Genomic DNA, 18714 nt, shown 5'->3' on the forward strand with positions numbered 1-18714 from the left:
GCTGCAATATATGATCCATTTTGGGCAGCGGATAATTGTCCTTTAAAGACACCTTATTCAAATTTCTGAAGTCAATGCATAAACGGATCTCACCGGTCTTCTTTCTTACGGGTACCAAATTGGATATCCAATCGGAAAATCTGATAGGTACTATGATTCCAGACTTGTACAACCTATTCACTTCTTTTTCTATCAATGGCAGCAATTTAGGATTGATTCTCCTCAACTTTTGGCGGAAAGGTTTTTGATTTGGCTTTATAGGAATAGTATGCTGAATGATATTAGTATCATATGTTTTCAAATTTGAATAATCCCATGCAAAGACATTAGAAAACGAAGACAATAATCTGACATACTCCTTCTTTACCTTTGGTGACAATGACTTAGATAACTTTACCATCTTAGGATTCTCAGCTGCTCCAATGTTTACCTCCTCAACACCTTCTTCAGTTGGTCTCAATGTCGGCTTGTGGGCCACATTATCTTGATCAAACAACTCTTCTAAAGGAATCAATCCTTTAGGAATAAAATTGTCCTTAAGTTGCAGCACATCCATTTGATTTACCTCATCTGGTTCAGTATCCATGGAGATGTCCTTAAACTCACCTTCAATCTGCAGAAAATCTTTGATTTCTTCATCATCCTGGAAGACTTGCCAACATCGTTGATTATCCGGAACTGTGGGGCGGTGTTTCACATAAATTTCAAATTTGTTGCTGGAATTCATTGGAATTTTTAAGTTACTTGCTGCCTTGGCCAATGCATCATCAACACCATTTTGTATGCGGGGCACACATGTCAAAGTATGTTTAGAAAATAATTTCAAAATATCTTGGACAACATTTCGATATGCTCTCATGCGATGATGCTTGGCCTGAAACTCACCTTTAACTTGCTTTATCACCAACTCAGAGTCGCCATAGACTACAATCTTCTTTGCTTTCAGCTTGCGAAGAATTTTAAGGCTAGCAATAAGAGCCTCATATTCTGCCTCATTGTTTGAACAATCAAATGCTAGTTTATAAGAACACACTCTCACCTTGCTTGGGACTTTGTCCCGGGCAGAAAAAGGACTTCGAATTCACACACCAATACCAGCACCATCGCTGCCCACAGCGCCATCGAAATCCATGGTCCAAAGACCATCTTCATCTTCCTCTAACTGCTGAAACTGTGTTGCCTCTGTTTTTTCTGTTTGCTGCCCCTTAGCTTCAGCTGTTTGCCTCATGGCAGCTGACTTTTCTTCTCTTTCCTTTTGCAGAACTTCTCTAAAATTTTCAGTAATCTCTGGTATATCCTCTGCCTGAACTAACTGACTATCTACCTCATTAAAATTATCAGCAAACAAAACAAACGACTCCAAATCTGTATGTACATAATTTACAGGATGATTTATTGGCTTTTCTTTGCTAGTTATCATGTATTTCATCTTTTGCTCCCGATATAACTTTCTCATTTGACCGAAGACTGGAATTGTAGCATAAGAAAAATCTAGCTGAAGTGTACCTTTCAACTTAGCTCCCCAAGATCTTGAAAGCAACATACCAAAACGTGGAGGAATATCCGCCACAACCACATCCATCAAAACATTCTTAGCTGGAATTTGATCTAGGCTTACCACCAAGTCCTTGATCAATCCAATACACTTTACCCGACTGGAATCAAATGAATACAAATCATGATATCTTCTTGTGATGTCCAATCCCAGCCTTTCCATGATTGCTTTCGGCATTAAATTGTGCGAAGCACCCGAGTCAAACATAGCATTATGTAAAACATACTCGTGCAACCTCAAACTGATATAAAAGGGAGGAACATCATTTTCAGGAGACTCACCATTTAAAGCAGGCCCAAAAATTAATTCCGGCTGATCATCTTCTACATTTACCGTGTCAAGCATTGGATCAATATTCAGAATTTTGGAAATTTGACCTCGGTAGGTGGTGTTCTTCATGATTTCGGTCAATGGAATAGACACTTTCAGCGTTGAAATTTCATTCTCCAAACTAAATGCTGAAACCTTTTCACCTTCTTTAGCCGGAACTTCTCTTCTTTCAACTTTATCCCTCATTATGCTTGGTGGCTGATTTGCCTTATCCGCTGAAGATGATTGACTTGCTGGGGGATCAATTATATCTTTTCCTTTTGTCTGTGGGGAAGCTGAATCATTTTTTGCTGAAGTATCTTTCCTCCTCTGAATGGGATTTATGGGAACAACTCGATTCCTTAATTGTCTCTGCTGAGCGAACAAAGCATCGAGATATCCTCTTTGGTACTCCTCTGATTCTTCCACAAGGGCTGCATCATTTGATAAGATATAATCCTCATTTTGATGTATGATGGAATTACTCACCAATTCTTCTTCTTCTGTAATATAAGTAGGCAAATCATCAGGAGTGAAAAAGTGATTTTCCTCTCCTATAGTATCACCTTCATCCTCGGACTCTTGGCTAACAAAATTCTATTGAAGTGGAGGTTTAATTTGCTGCTGTATTGCTGTTTCTTGTGCCCTTGTTTCGCGCTGCTTAATTCTGTATTGTGGCTGCTGCGGACCTCGGAAATTAGGATTACGGATCTGCGGTTCCAGCTTGCTGAGATGAGTATTTTCAAGCAACCTTTCTACCCTTTCTACCTTGCGAAGGAGCTGATCTGATGTAGAAGCTTCTTCTTTGATTGTCACTCGCTTTTCGGCTTTCATCCTCGCTCTTTTATCATTCAAATTCGCTTCAACACTAACGACGATTTTCTGCATATCCTCCAAGGTAGGCGGATCTCTATCTCGCAATGAATAAGCCATCTCTGGATCAAAGCCATCCGGGAATTTGAGAAGTGTTGATTTTCTAGATGGTCTTAAATCATCTGGAATATCATTGTAAACTGTGTTAAATCTGATAATGTAATCTTGGACAGACTCACCATGATTACGTTTGAGATTGTTGTACTCAGCATTGATCTGAAGTGGATCTTTTCTGATTTCCCATCGATCTAGAAACTGCTTCTGAAGTTCTTCCAATGTGGGTATGCTTCTAGCTGTCAGACCTCTGAACCATTTTCTTACTTCTCCTCCGAATGTTTGTACAAACAAACGCATAGTTACATCTTCTTCATCTATCTCATATAGATCAAAGAAAGTTGTCATCTTGTCTATATGCTGCTGAGCGGAAACACCCTGAGGAGTGCCATCAAACATGGGAATTTTATTCTGATAATCAGCTGGGATATCATGCAGATTTTGAGGAAGAGCAAGTGGGGCAAACCGGGCAGCCATTGCTTTAGGTAGATTGGGTCTAGGAGTAGCAGGCGGAGTAGGTGTAGCTGTAGTATGAGGGGTATAGGGAGGTGTAGGCAGAGGAGAAGTGATATGTGATGAGGAAGGAGAATTGACTGTGGATTCAGGATATGTAACTATAGGGGATATAGAAATAAAAGGAGGATTGATCTGTTCGTGCGGAACTGAAGCCGTGATAGTAGATCCAATATTGCTAGATATAGTTTCGAGGAAATCAACAAGATTAGTGACTTGGATATCTGTCTGAAGATGTCTTAGGATGAAATTTTCAACCAATTTATTGTGTCTCTCGATTTCAAGGGCAGCAGCAAAATCAGGGTTGGGAACTAGAGAATCAAGTGCACTTTCAGATTTGGTTTTGAGCAAGGACAACTCAAAACTCTCGTCAAAACCAATGTCTTCAAGATACTCAAAAACAGCTGGACATGAATGAGATTTGAATATATGATTAGAATCTGAAGCCAGTTTGGATATCAAGGAACAAATAACCAATCAGTCTGTGAAAACTCTCAACTAATCATCCAAAAGTTCAGAGTTTGCAAATGCACTGGGGTAAAATGCAATCGAAGTGCCGTATTCACAAGCTCACGGAGATTGACTGAAGCAGCTTTTATCTACTTCCGCTTATGCAAAGCAAAAGCGTTTCGAAGGCTACCTGGCATAACTTCAGGCTTCGTCTAAGACTTATGAAATAAACACATCAATCCACAAACAAGTTTGTTCTTCCCAGTATGGTCGCCAATATGTTAGCGCTCGAATTTACCTCAGGCTGAAGAAGGTGAAACTCAAGGTAACATCAAACCACTTAGCCTCGTAGCTAGCCCTACGAGGACAGGAGAGGGCTCTCTCTGGTCTATCTCAGCAAAAGGTTTTCTAAAAGGGGTTGAGATGACTTTAAAAGAAACTGATGTTAGGCTAGTAAATTGATAAAAAAGGGGTTTTTAATAAATGATGGGGTTTTTCTGGGCTGCATGGGGCAAAGAAACAGCTTGAACAAAGAAATATAATAAAAAACACAGATTATCTCCTGAGGCAAGGTAGGCAAGAAATTTTCACATCAAATTGAGATTAAATGGAACGGCAAGACGGCTGAGGAGTTGACAAGGGCATAGAAGATGAATCCTTGTCAAATGGAAGAAAACATTGAATATGAACAAACTTAAAGGCAGAGCATATAAATTATGAATTCTACCTTAACACTTCATTTGTTCAAATGGAAACGATCATGAAATGACGTGAACACATAACGGGCTACATATGAAACAAAAGAGGATACAAATGTTAAATCTCATACCACAGGAATCTCAGGGGTCAGAGCTGCATTTTTTAATTGAAATCTCTGTCAAAATCTGTACAATGAAAGCTCTGTTCTCTCTCCGCCACCAGCGCTCAGAACTCTCTCCTCTCTCTCTTTTACAAATGAATTTTTAATACAATAAATAAATGTTGCTAAGGGAAAAACAGGGGCGCTGTTTCACCTGCAGTTACAAAAATAAAAGAGCATTTCCATTTATTCTAAAATAGAACAGCGTTCCTCTAAAAATCCTCTGATGGCCAATTAAGAGATAAATGCTGGAGTGCAGATCCCTTTGAATCATTAACTGAAGTCTTGAAATAGGAATTGAATCCTATGTCTTCGGCTGTGATGTATATCTTTGTTCCAATTTAAAGTATTTTGGCTCCGTTTGAATAGCGCTCTTGGGCCATATTCATGAGCCAGCTGTTGCTACCCAAGTCATCTTTTTCGCGAGCATACTTTGCATAGTCATTTCTCAGAGTCTGCATTAGGATCATTGAGACTAAACCCGTGAGCTAATTTACATAGGTGGGCACAGTCATGGATTCGGGTATTTTACAGCATCACTGATGAAATCTATACGAGATTCATACTCAAGAGTCAAGACACTACAATAGGAGTGCAGGTTAATGCCTCTTATACTCCATAAAGAAAATATGTGTTCCTTAGGGTAACAATAATTCCTTGATGGTATGTAGCTGCAACAACCTCTTACTCAGCATAAGAACTATAGCAAAGAACATGTGCTCGTTTCTCAAAGGACAACAACTGTCATTCGGAATGTGCATCTTTGGAACCAGCAGAACCTCCACCAAAATTGACTGAAATAAATTTCCTCTGACTTGGTTTTAATTGGTGACTTCCACGTTTGTTCAATTAAATGCAACCAGGGCCTGTAGGACACAACCTGAATATATTCAAACATCACTAATTACATCGGTTTCCTCATTGCTTCACTAACTAGGACTCTCCATTTACCTTTGTTTCAGGGTTGGAAAAATGGGCATAGGTAGTGAAGTGGGATTCACGCCATTTAAAAGAGAGGTGCGCGTAATGAAAATTTCTTTACCATTTGCATCATTAGGCATGTCCTCAACACCAACCCCTGACATAGTTGTGGACCCCTCTTGTAGGTTTTCCATGTTGCATCGCCTCAGGGAAGGAACAGTCCCTTCACAATACCGGTGCCATAGCTTTCGGTATGTTGATTCCAAACCATGAACAAAGTTATGTCCATCAGAAATCTTGGACTTCAACATCCGTTCCCGAAGACACATCCTCAGAGATGAGAGCAAAGGAATGTTAGAAGCTAACTCCAATGCCTTGCTGACATACTCATCTTCAGTTTGAGCAATTAAATTTGTCAAACCAACTTGGTGCAGAAGGCTTACACCCACATTGTGAGCATGAACAGACCCTGCCATGGTAACACATGGAACGCCCATATACAACGATTCACATGTGGTGGTCGTTCCTGCATATGGAAATGTATCCAAGCTGGTATCCATTAGGGAGTATGCTTGCATGTGATCATGGTTAAGCAAAATCAGAGGTAAAAGATCAACACGTAAAGACTCTAATCCGAGATTCTCCAAGGTTGAAAGAAATCTCTGCCTCACACTATCACAGCAAAATGGCTTACACTTAACAACAAGTCGTGATGTAGGAATTGCACACAAAATCTTTGCCCATACACGCAAAACTCGCGGTGTTATCTTGGCGAGATTATTGAAGCTTCCAAAGGTGATGAATCCATTAGAAAGAGCAGGTGTTTCTACAATAGGCCCTGCTTCTGGAGATGGTGTGTAGCAGAGGAAACATCCTGGCATTCTTACAAGCTCTTCCACATGCTTCTGTCTTGTTTCCAAAGGATCTGCCAATGAATCTGTAAATCGATAATCAATGGTCGGCAAACCAGTTGTATTTGGATAACCAATCCATGTAGCCTGTACTGGAGCAGGCCTTCTTCTCAATCAATTCCATATATATCTTGCCAAAGCCCACCTTTCTTCAGAACTCTTTCTCTAAACCTATGTGTCTTTGCATCTTAACAACTGCAGAATAAACGACCACCTTGTAATTGCTATAATCATGGCATGAGAGAGGTGCTTCTATGAAATATGAGACTGAATGTGTGAAGTAATCTGGTGATACGTAACCAATAACTAGTTGTTGTTCAGGATCCTTAGGATTATCCCAAGTAGTGTACTGAGGATAGAGATTCCTAAACTGTTTACCCCATTCCCTGTGTGCAATTGAATACCTGCGACAGTAATTTTAATACTAATTTAAAACTGTCAGCGGGTGTTGATCCTCAGTTGAGCTCCATGGAAAATTGAGCTATCTGTTTGCTGAAACTGGTGAAGATAATGCGGTGACAGAGTTGCCTTTGATGCTGAAATAGGGCTGTCATTTGAAGAATTGGAAACTTTGAAGCATTTTGACACATCTGATGATTTCTTTGGCTGTTTCTGCAGGGATTGGAGCTACTGAAGCTGCTGCCATTGAAGACTGTAGAGCTTTGGAACATTTACCTATTTATTACAAAAACATATTTGATGATTTCTTCTTCAAAACAGGGTTTTGAAGAAGAATCCATTTCACATTGATGACATTCCTGAAGTAAACATCTACTGAACCTTCTCCTAGCCTGCAAGTGTTATTGAAACATCAAGCTTTACAGACATCTAAGTAGCAGTGGGTGAAAGCTAATTGTCATTGGCCTGCATATTTGAATTTTAACAACCACCTGTCATTTTGACTCTGACAGAGAATTTTGAGAAGACGGAGTCTAACAGCATCCTTTCAGTTGGAGTTGATAAATTACAGGGTGACGATGCATCCTTTCGACAACAGTTGGTAAGCAGAGTGTTGGAGCACTCGTCAGGTTGGGGCCTGACATATAGGGCGTTGGGGCATCCTTTCGGTTGCAGCAGGTTATTAGGGTGTAGTAGTGTCCTACAAGTTGTAGCCTCCTTCAATTGTGGCTGAGAACTTTATGTAATTTATTTTTCTTTTAAAAGAAGAAGAAGAAAATTACTAAGAATCGTTCGGTGGTTTTTGACCTGAAGGGGGTTTTCCACCTAAAAATCTTGTGTCTACTGTCTTATCTTTTTGCATTGTTGTATGGTGTTGTCTACCGCATTTTATCTCTGGTAAATAATAATAATAATAATAATAATAATAAAGAATAACTAATGTTTTGAAAAGGATTAATAAAGTGCTAGTTGCTAAGAAATGTTGATTCACCCGCCTCAGTATTCCAACAAGCTTGACCATCGTTGAATTATATGTGGATGACATTGTTTTTGGTAGCGATGATGACATATTAAGCAAGAAGGTTGCATAAAAAAAAAGAATGAATTTGGATTTCATTGCTTGGTGAGTTGACTTTCTTCTTGGGACCTTAGATATCTCAAGAAGACAAGGGCATATTCATCTGTCAAACCAAGTATATCAAAGAACTGTTGAAAAGGTTTCAAATGGAAGACTGCAAACCAGTTAGAACACCATTGGTGACCGGTTGTAAGTTGAGCATAGATGTCTTATCCAGGGATGCAGACCAAAGGATGTATAGCTCAATGATTGGCAGTCTCATATATGTAACAACTTCCAGGGCAAATGTTGGATAGGTAGCACGTTTCCAAGAAACACCAAAAGACTACCATGTTGTTGCAGTGAAGAGAATCTTTCGTTATGTCAAGGGAACAACAAATTTTGGCTTATGGTATCCAAAAGGAAATGACATAACCATCATATCTTGTACAGATGCAGATTGGGCAGGCAACATTGATGATTGTAAAAGCACTAGTGGAGCAACTTTCTACTTGAGTGGTTATCTTGTATCATGGTTGAGCAAGAAGCAACCTTTAGTTTCCTTATCCACAGTGGAAGCAAAATACATAGCAGCAAGATGTTGTACTCGAGTGCTTTGGATGAAACAAACATTGCAGGATCTTCAGGTGAAGTTTGATGAGCGCATTTCGATGTTATACGACAACACTAGCGCCATAAGTATCTCAAAGAATCCTGTCATGTATTAAAAAACAAAACACATTCCTATCAAGTACCACTTTGTTCGTGAACAGGTTGTAGAAAGGAACATCAAAGTAGAATATATTGGGACAAAGTAGCAAATAACTGGCATATTCACCAAACCATTATTGCATGAAGTTTGAGTATTTTCGACAAAAAACTTGGGATTCTCCCAAGTGCACATTGAAATGTTTTTTTATCCAGCCAAGCAGAGAAAGGGAGCAAAGGCAGATTACAGGTACACAACAACAAGCAACTTGTTAGGGGGCGTCACCCTTCGCCATTGATGTCAAAGAGGGAGAGAAAATAAGACAAAAGGATCAGAGGCATTGAGTCAAGGGAAGTAGTGCTTGCAAGGGGAGTACATGTGTTTCCATCAATGACAAAGGGGGAGATTGTTGAAATGTGGTTGTCATAGATGTCAACCCAAGCAACACCAGAGGATGCCCTACCTTTTTTGACCAATATGACATGGCAAATCATAGTTTTTCGAGTCTGGATAATCTTGTTTGGATTCTCCTTGTCGAGCTCATTCTGGTGGTATGTAACACGTCATGAGAGCCTTCACGGTTTGGGAGCTATGCTTTTTTGAAGATGTAGGACCCAAATTGTGGGCATAAACACCAAAAGATGATGATGTGGCAACCCTTCTTTGGTCAAATCAAATGGTTAAGTAATAAGGCTCTTCTCCAAAGATTAAAATAATTTTATTTATGGGAAAAGACTATTTTAAAGGGTTTTCAAATCGAATCTAAAAATAAAAAAATAATAAATGGGGTTTTGGGTCTTAAATTCAATTTGAATTTCAAGGTCAAAAAATCTCAAAGGGTTTTTCCGTCCAATATATTTGAATTTAAAAAATCAACCTCCCTTGAAAATAGGAAATCGTTGCATCTCTTAGGAGCCCCTCCAACATCTATAAAAGGCACTCAATCTATCCTCCAAGATATGCAATTCAATGCAAAATCTTCTATCCGAAATTCTCAGCCCTTTGAGGTGAATTGCTAAATGAAACGAAGAAGGTTAGGGTTATTGGTTTTAAGTTGGTCTTCGCTCTTGGAATTCAGTTATTATCTTTTGCAGGTCTCGGCCCTCTAGAGCATTAAACCTTGAGCAAATGTCTATCTCTACAGGCTAGCGAAAGTTTCCTTTTTGTTTGTTACAGGTCTACTAGGTCTCTCGACCTTGTTTCTGAAGAGGACCGAGCTTTGAAGGATTTGTCGAATTTATTGAAGAGGTATCTCGCTGGGTCATTCTCTATGGTTCTTTTACCAACAAAAAGAAGAAATGTAAACAAGGTTGAGGTCTATTTGTAACCTATTCTAAAGTCTCAAGCTCTGCGACAACCTTGTTGGAACACATATCCCTTGCTTTGAAGTTGGACTTGTTATGTCTCTGCGCTGTAAGATCGAAGACCACCACTATAAGCACTGTCAGGCCTACGCCGTGAGTGTAAGGGCTCACTATTTGGTCTTGATCCAACGAAAAAGTGTTGATCATTGCAGACTTCAGTAAGGAATGATGGTGACTTCAACAAATTAAGGTAATCCTATGAGCAGATAGAGGTATTTGCATTTCTTCAATTTTTAAAATCGTGTAGCAACAAGTCAGTGCATTGTTTTAACTATTCTGGGCATATAAGAAATTGTGAAGGTGTAAGAGTATAGTTTTGAAGTTTTGAAATTTGGACTTGTACAAACTGTTTACGGTTGCTAGGCTAATTTGGTAGTGAAGGTTCGCAAGTTAGAGTAAAGGTTTCTTCTAGATATTGCAGCTAAAGATACACAGTCTCATCATTAAAAGTTATGGACCTATAGGAAGGGTTTGACTTTCTCTACTTCAGGACATCCTCAGGATTTGTCACTTCACAGGGATTATATGCTTGATTCATGTCAAGTGAGGGTTTAGTTAAGACGTCAAAGTTCCACACAATCAAGTCAAAATAAGTGAAAGTAGTTCTGACTCAACCTGTAAGGTTATCCAATAGTAGAGTTTTCATCATTGTCACTATTCCTCTGAATAAATAAGGTATGTTTTCAATTAGGGTTTTGCAATTCAGTTGTATTGGTATCATTGTCTAGAGATTATTGTTGACTTGAAGGATATTTGCAAAAATACTTTTGTTGGAAATCATTGTAAGTGGGTCATTGTCCCTAGTATGGGAACCCACGGTATTCTACATAAGTACACTCATTGTAAGTGGGTCATTGTCCCTGGTAGAGAAGGCCACAATAGTTGCCAATTTTCATTATCATTTTAGGGTGGTCGGGTGGTGTTAGGCAGATGGTTGAAGTCATTGCCAGGTTGGAGCTTGAAAACACTTCAGGGTGGTAGGGTGGTGGTTGGGCAAGTTGGAGCTTGCAAGGGTGTTGGAGCATCCTTTCAGCAGCTGTTGGTAAAACCAAGGCATTGGAGTGTCCTTCCAGTTGGAGCTAAAGCATTGATGTACTTATAAATTATTAGAGAAGCTTTCGGTGGATTTTCTCGTAGAAGGGTTTCCACCAAAAAATTTTGGTGTCTACTATCTATTGCTTGTTTATGTTTTGGATTGATACGAAATATTAATTTGCACTTTGAAAAGATTAATAAGTTACTAATTGCTAAGAAATACTGATTCACCCTCTCAATGTTTCCAACAATTGGTATCAGAGTAGGTTCCTTCACTAGCAGTTTAACAACTGGAAGGAGATCATGGAGTGGAATAAGCCGAGAATTCCGATACTTAATCAGAACAACTATTCATTTTGGACTGGAAAGATGAAGGCATATCTTCAAGCACAAGGATTTGATGTTTGGAATGCTCTGTTGATTGAATACAAGGAATCTTCAACTGGTCCTTTAGATGATAACCACTGAAGGCTTTACGAATGCAATTGTATAGCTAAAAATGCCCTGTTGAATGGTGTGTCAGATTTTGTATATGTCAAAGTGATGCATTGTAAATCAGCGAAACAAATTTGTGAGAAGCTTCAAAATACATATGAAGGAGACAAGAAGGTAAAGGAGGCCAAGCTCCTGACCCACCAAGGTCAATTTAACCAGCTGAAAATGAACGAAGAGGAAAACATTGGTGCTTTCTTCCTCCGTGTTGATGAAATAATGAATGCTATAGAAGCATTGGTAAAACCAATGGATAGCAAGGTAGTTATCTGAAAGGTACTAAGATCACTTCCAAAGAGGTTTTTCAAACAGAAATAGGAGAGTGGTTACGTGCTACCAATGTGCTACATGTACTAGGATTCAGGATGAACCTACTTTTCGTGTTGCAACTTCAAGGCAAAGGCTATGATGTTTTCTTCATCAAGGAGAAAGTATACGTCAAACACCCAAGCTGGAAAAAGAAAGTGCAGATAGGGATCAAAAGTAACAGGTTGTACAGAGTAGAAGTAGAATCACCAATGGCAATAATACGCAGTCATGGAGACAAGGATTTGAATGAACTATGGCAAAGAAGAATGGGACATTTGCACCATGGGGCTCTGACAATTCTCAGGAGCATTGTAACAGGTGTTCCGGATCTTAGTACGGAACGAGATGATGTATGTAGAGGATGTGCTCTCGGAAAGTATGCCAAAACAACATTTCGTAGAAGTACAAACAATGCAAAGAGTGTACTAGGATTGATACACTTAGATATCTGCGGACCTATGTCCACTAAAGCTCTCAGTGGTGCCGAGCACTTCCTTATCTTCATTGATGACCACTCAAGGAAAACTTGGATTTATTTTCTAAAAACCAAGGACGAGGTTTTTTGTTGATTCAAAGAGTTCAAGGCTCTGGTGGAGAATCTGACTGGGAAGAAAATACAAGTTTTGCGCTCAGATAATGGTGGAGAGTATGTCGATAAGAACTTCACGGATTTTTGCGCTAAGGACTCCATCAAAAGAGAGTGAACAACTCCTTACAGTCCGGAGCAGAATGGAGTAGCAAAAAGGAAGAACATGACTATTGTAGAAGAAGCTAGGGCCATGATGTATGATCAGGATATGCCAAAATTCCTGTGGGCAGAAGCATGCTACACAACAGTCTTATGTTCAGGACAAGACTCCTCATCAGGCATTGGGCAAGATTACTCCAGAGAAAGTTTTCACGAGGAAGACGCCTGAAGTCAGTCATTTCAAGATATTTGGGAGTTTAGCATATTGCTGCGTACCTGAGGAAAAGAGGAAAAAGCTGGATCAAACTGTGGAAAAAGGATATCTAGTGGGATATAGCGAGAATGCTAAGGCATACAGAATCTATCTTCGAGGGAGCAGGAAGGTAGTGGTTCGACGAGATGTGAAGTTCATGGAGGATAGGGCTTTCAGAAAATCTCGAGAAATGCCTTCCGAGGAGTAGTGAAAAGAGGAGCCGTTGGTCAAACCTCTTCAATCAATGGAAGTAAAGAATTCTTCCTCGGGTCAGGAAGATTCACAGGATGAGGAGGAGCTAACAGAAGCACCTGCTGGCAGAGGAAGAACTTGCTGAGAACTTCGTTAGATTCTATGAGATGTAGAGGACTTCATCAGTGCGCTAAGAAACAATAAGAGGGAGCGAAAACAGCTAGATAGATATCAGGCATTAGTAGCTCAGGATGGGGAACCTGCCAGTTTTCAGGAGGCAGTGCAACATCAGGGTTGGCTAGATGCGATGGTAGAGGAGTACAACTCCATAATGGTGAACGATGTCTGGGAGACAGTGCTAATGCCTCAAGACAGATCAATGGTAGGTTCGAGATGGATCTACAAGATCAAATACGCTACAGATGGCAGTGTTGAGAAATACAAAGCCAGGTTTGTGGCTAAGGGGTATACTCAGAAGGAAGGAATTGACTACGAAGAGATCTTCGCCTCGGTAGCCAGGTATACATCTATTAGAACTGTGATATCTCTTGTAGCACAGATGGGGTGGGAGATTCATCAGATGGATGTCAAAACGACATTTCTGAACGGGGTGATAGAAGAAGAGGTATACATTGAACAACCAGAGGGCTTTGAGACACATGAGAAGAAGTCTCATGTATGCAGGTTGAAGAAAGCCTTGTATGGGCTGAAACACTGACCTAGATCATGGTATGGTCGAATCGATGGCTACTTGTAGAAGATGGAGTTTGTTAAGAGTGACGCAGATCGAAATCTCTACTATCTGGTTGTAGAGAATGAGCCGCTAATCTTAGTATTGTATGTGGATGATCTCTTTTTGACAGGATCATCCAGGCTCATCGGGGACTGTAAGAAGAATCTAGCCATAGAATTCAATATGAAAGATTTGGGACGAATGCATTATTTCTTAGGGTTGGAAGTTTGGTAACAAAAGGGGGAGATCTTCCTTGGGAAAGGGAGATATGCTACAGAAATCCTGAAGAGATTCAGGATGGAGGACTGTAGACCCATGGCTACTCCAATGATCACCAACTGGAAGAAGATTGATGCATCAGAAGACAAGGATGTTGATCCCACATTATACAGGCAACTCATAGGGTCCTTGATGTATCTGGTGAATACCAGGCCAGACATTTGCTACGCTGTCAACACCCTCAGTCAGTTCATGGTGGAGCTGAAGAGGGCGCACTAGGCAGCAGCCAAACATTTTCTCAGGTATTTACAAGGAACAATAGATTATGGACTCTTGTACACCAGGGGTAAGGATATCAGATTGAGTGGATTTACTGATGCAGATTGGGCAGGAAGTTCAGTAGATCGGAAAAGTACCTTTGGGTACTGTTTCAACATTGGATCAGGAATGACTTCTTGGTGTAGTAGGAAATAGAAATCCGTGGCTCTGAGTTCATTTGAGGCAGAATATATGGCAGCGAGCACAACTTCTTGTGATGCCATATGGCTTAGAAAACTGCTTGTGAACCTATTCAAACGAAAGATGGAGGCGACCAGGATCATGTGCGATAATCAGAGTTGCATCAAGCTCTCTAAGAATCCAGTGTTTCATGATCGGTCAAAGCATATTGATATCTAGTGTCACTTAGTCAGAGACTGTGTTCAACGGGAGCTGTACAATTGAGCTACACTCCTACAGGTGAATAGGTGGCAGACATCCTCACCAAGGCCCTTGGAAGAACAAAGTTTGATTATTTCAGGGGAAAGATGGGGACGATGAAGAATCCATTTCAGTAGAAAAAATGGGGGTGATATTGCACTGCGATAGCAGTAGCACGATGCAACATGGCGAGAAGAGATTGCAGTGCAGTTACAATGTTGGGAAGAAGGACCAACAACAACATGGATGTAGAGGGAGTTGCAGTGCAAATGCAGTGTTGGGACAATGGACCAGTAGTAGCATAGATGCAGAGAAGGCTACTGTACGGATGCATCAGTGGCAGTGGCAGGGCCATGGGCAACAATACAGGATGCAGCAGTGCAGAGGATGTTGGGCGGGAAGGCCTAGCATCAACACAGGTACTGGTCCCAGATGATCACTGTGATACTTAGTGAGGAGTATTACTAGAGCACAATCCTTGCTAACAGGGAGTGTTGACTTCGGGTAGCATCGGATGTGTTCTAGCCATGAAACTTGGTGGAGAGGGTAAAGCACATGTGATCTCCAAGACCTAGAAATGGTTTGGGCAGATTCTAACCGGTTTGGGAGATATTAAAATAATTAATATTTTCAATGGAGTTCCTAAGCCTAAACTTAGGAAAAATAAAATGTTAATGGGTATTAATATAAAACTGGGTTAGAAGGTTCCAAAAGTCATGGATCAAGCCAAATCTAATCTTAGCCGTTGATTAGAGATTTAATCTCAATTGTTGAAGGACCAACATGAAAAGTATAAGAAGTTTGAGGGTTAGTTGGAGAATACACCGAGGGAGACCAGTCAGTTCGATTCTGGAGCGAGGTTAGTTGAAAAATTCGAACTAGTGGTCTGGAGAGAACCGGGAGGCAGCAAATACGGAACAACACCAGAAGATCAGTGCAGAGGTTGGAGAGGTAGATGCAGAGGCAGCTGACTGCGCAGACACTGGAGGACCTGCGTGGACGACGCAGAGAGGCCTAGTGCTGATGCAGAGAGGCAAGAGCTGACGCAGAGGGTCTGGGAGCTACGCAGAGGTCAGCTAGTCTGAAGTTGATATTGGGAGAAGTGCTATAGAAATTTCTCTCTGTTGGGTAAGCCAGTTTGGCACCCTGTTGTACTGAAGAATTGCTGAATAATAAAATCCTCCCTTGCTGCACCGGTTTTCCTACATTGGGTTTTTACGGGGATTGTTGTCCAAAATATCTGTGTTGATGTGTTGATTCTTGTGCATGTGTTTATTTATGTATTATGGTGTGATATCTGCAGCAGAATTTATTTTAATGTTTATTGAAGGATTTTCATAAATAACTTATTGGAAAATAAGTAGGAAAAATAAATCAGTTGTTGCATTGATAGAATTGTCACATTCTACTACAGACATCACACCATTAAACACATGCACAAGAATCAAACACATCAACACAGTTATTTTTGGACAATTGTCCTCAGAAAAAAACGAATGCGGGAAAACTAGTGTAGCAGAGGAGGATTTTATTAATCAACTTTTCTTGAGTACAACTAGGGTGCCAAACTAGCTCACTCAACAGAGATAAATTCTCTGACACCTCCCCTAGGCTCAATGTCAGTCCAACTAGCCTGTGCGCAACTCCCAGTCCCTTTGCGTTAGCACCCTGCCTCACTGCGTCAGCACATGGCCTGTCTGCTTCACCCACGCAGGTCGTCCAGTGACTGTGCAATCATGCTGCCTCTGCGTTTGCCTCTCTGATCTCTGCGCTGATCCTCTGGCACTGTCCCCGCCTCTCTGTTACGTACTCCTACCTCTTGCTGCAATCTAGTCTTCTAGTTTGAATTTCTCAGCAAGCCTCGCTCCAAAAATCAAACTGACTGGTCTCCCTCAGTGTATTTCCAACTGACCCTCAAGCCTTCTCTTATACTTTTCCTGTTGATGAAATAATGGCAGAGATTAAGTCCCTAATCGACGGCTAAGATTAAAATAGACTTGATCTTCATCTCTTAGAAGCTTCTCATCCTTATCTTTATTAATACCCAATAATATTTTTATTTTCCTAAGTTTAGACTTGGGAACTCATTAAAAATATTGATTATTTTAATAACTCTTCATCCGGATGGAATTTTCCAAATCGATATCTGTGTCTTGGAGATCTTATGTGCTTTAGCCTCTCCACCAATTTTCCTGGCTGGAACACATCCGATGCTACCTCAAATCAACACTCCCTCTTAGCAAGGAATGTGCTCTAGTAATACTTCACAATTGAACATCACCCTGATGATCCAACACTGGTACTTGTGCTGATGTTTGGCTTTCCTGCCTAACATCCTCTGCACTGCTGCATCCTGTACTACTGCCCATGGCGTTACCACTGCCACTGCTACATCTATACTGTAGCTCCCTCTGCATCTGTGCTGTTGCTGGTCCTTCTTCCCAACACTGCATCTACAATGCAACTCCCTCTGCATTTGTGCTGCTGCTGGTCCTTGCCTCCCAACACTACATCTACACTGCAACATCATACCCATTTTTGCTACTGAAATGGATTCTTTATCATCCCCATCTTCTCCCCGAAATAAGAGAACGTTGTTCTTCCAAGGGCCTTGGTAAGGATGTTGGACACCTGTTCCCCTGTAGGAGTGTAGCTCAACTGTACAGCTCCTCGTTGGACACAGTGTTTGACAAAGTGACACCGAATATCAATGTGCTTTGACCGATCATGAAATACTGGATTCTCAGAGAGCTTGATGCAACTATGAGTATCACACATGATCCTGATCACTTCCATCTTTCTTCTGAATAGGTTTACAAGTAGTTTTCTAAGCCATATGGTTTCGCACGAAGCTGTGCTAGTGGCCATATATTCTGCTTCAGCTGAGCTCAGAGCTACGAATTTCTGTTTTCTACTGCACCAGGAGGTCATTCGCGATTCAATGTTGAAACGGTATCCAGAGGTACTTTTTTGATCCACTGAACTTCCAGCCCAATCTGCATTAGTAAATCCACTCAATTTGATATCCTTACTCCTGGTGTACAAGAGTCCATAATTGGCTGTTCCCTATATATATCTGAGAACATGTTTGGCTGTTGCCCAGTGCGCCCTCTTCGGTTCCACCATGAACTCACTAAGAGTGTTGACAACATAACAAATGTCTGGCCTGGTAATGACTAGATATATCAGGGATAGTATGAGCTGCCTGTATAAGGTGGGATCTGTTGACTAGTGGTTGTCATTGATGTCAACCCAAGCAGCACCAGGGGCTATGCCGATATTGCAAGGGCATTTTGACTTGACAACTTACTCTATTCTGAGTCAAGGATCTTCTAGATGGATTCTACTCGTTGATATGTTTCCGTTAATATATGGCACGCCGAGTAATTCTTCATGGTTTGAGAGATATTAAAGTTAGTAACCCTAGTTAGTGGGCTAAAACCCTTTGGGGTTGTGCCATGGCACTCATAATTGGTTGTGGTCATTGAATAGTCAATAAGTAATAAATTATTTTTTGCTCCTAAAATCCCTCCAACGTTCACTTGTTGAGGACTCTCTCAACTCAAGACATTCATATAAATAATGACCCTCATATCCTCCTCTTGTAGGGATTTTGTGGCTTCAAACAAGTCATCGTGGCATTTTCTCTATAACCTTTTTTCTGCGAAGCTTCAGTAGCTGAAATTAAAACCCATTTGAGCCGAAATCTTGATGAATCTCGTGACCGAATTTTAGATCTTGGTTCGCTATATTTTCGGAGATATGATCTGAGGGAGTTAGGGTTTTTGCAGGCTCTCGAATTCCATGTCAAACAAGGGGCCTTGGGAAAATCGTCATAACTTTCTCTCTGAGCATTGGATTCAAATTTCGTAAATAGTCACGAAAAGAGGACATATTGTAGTTTGTTGAGTAGCATTTTCAAGGCCGAAGGTCGCAACAGTGACACGTGGCACTTCGTAAAAGTTCACTCTATTGAACCAGGCTATTATCAGGTCATTGTGGGAGATTGGGCATAACTCTTTCTTGAAGAATCCAATCTTGATCAGACCTGTGGGGTTGCAAAGAGGACTCAGAGGGCTAGCATAGGACAAAATTTCAGAGCCTAGAGATTTGAAATTAC

General features: G+C 40.6%; 1 protein-coding gene and 1 pseudogene across 2 annotated transcripts in view; one reads left to right on the plus strand and one right to left on the minus strand.

Moving 5' to 3' along the window:
• Positions 1–18714, plus strand: part of LOC149211084 (transcription initiation factor TFIID subunit 5-like) — a 339491-nt gene that overhangs the window by 222424 nt on the left and 98353 nt on the right. The gene's annotated exons all lie outside the window — the stretch shown is intronic.
• Positions 5429–7185, minus strand: LOC149211085 (putative UDP-N-acetylglucosamine--peptide N-acetylglucosaminyltransferase SPINDLY pseudogene; annotated as a pseudogene).

Source organism: Pinus tabuliformis, chromosome 1_2 (genome assembly GCF_031772625.1).
Source record: "Pinus tabuliformis cultivar Carrire ecotype Pingquan chromosome 1_2, CPIR1, whole genome shotgun sequence".
Classification (NCBI taxonomy): domain Eukaryota; kingdom Viridiplantae; phylum Streptophyta; class Pinopsida; order Pinales; family Pinaceae; genus Pinus; species Pinus tabuliformis.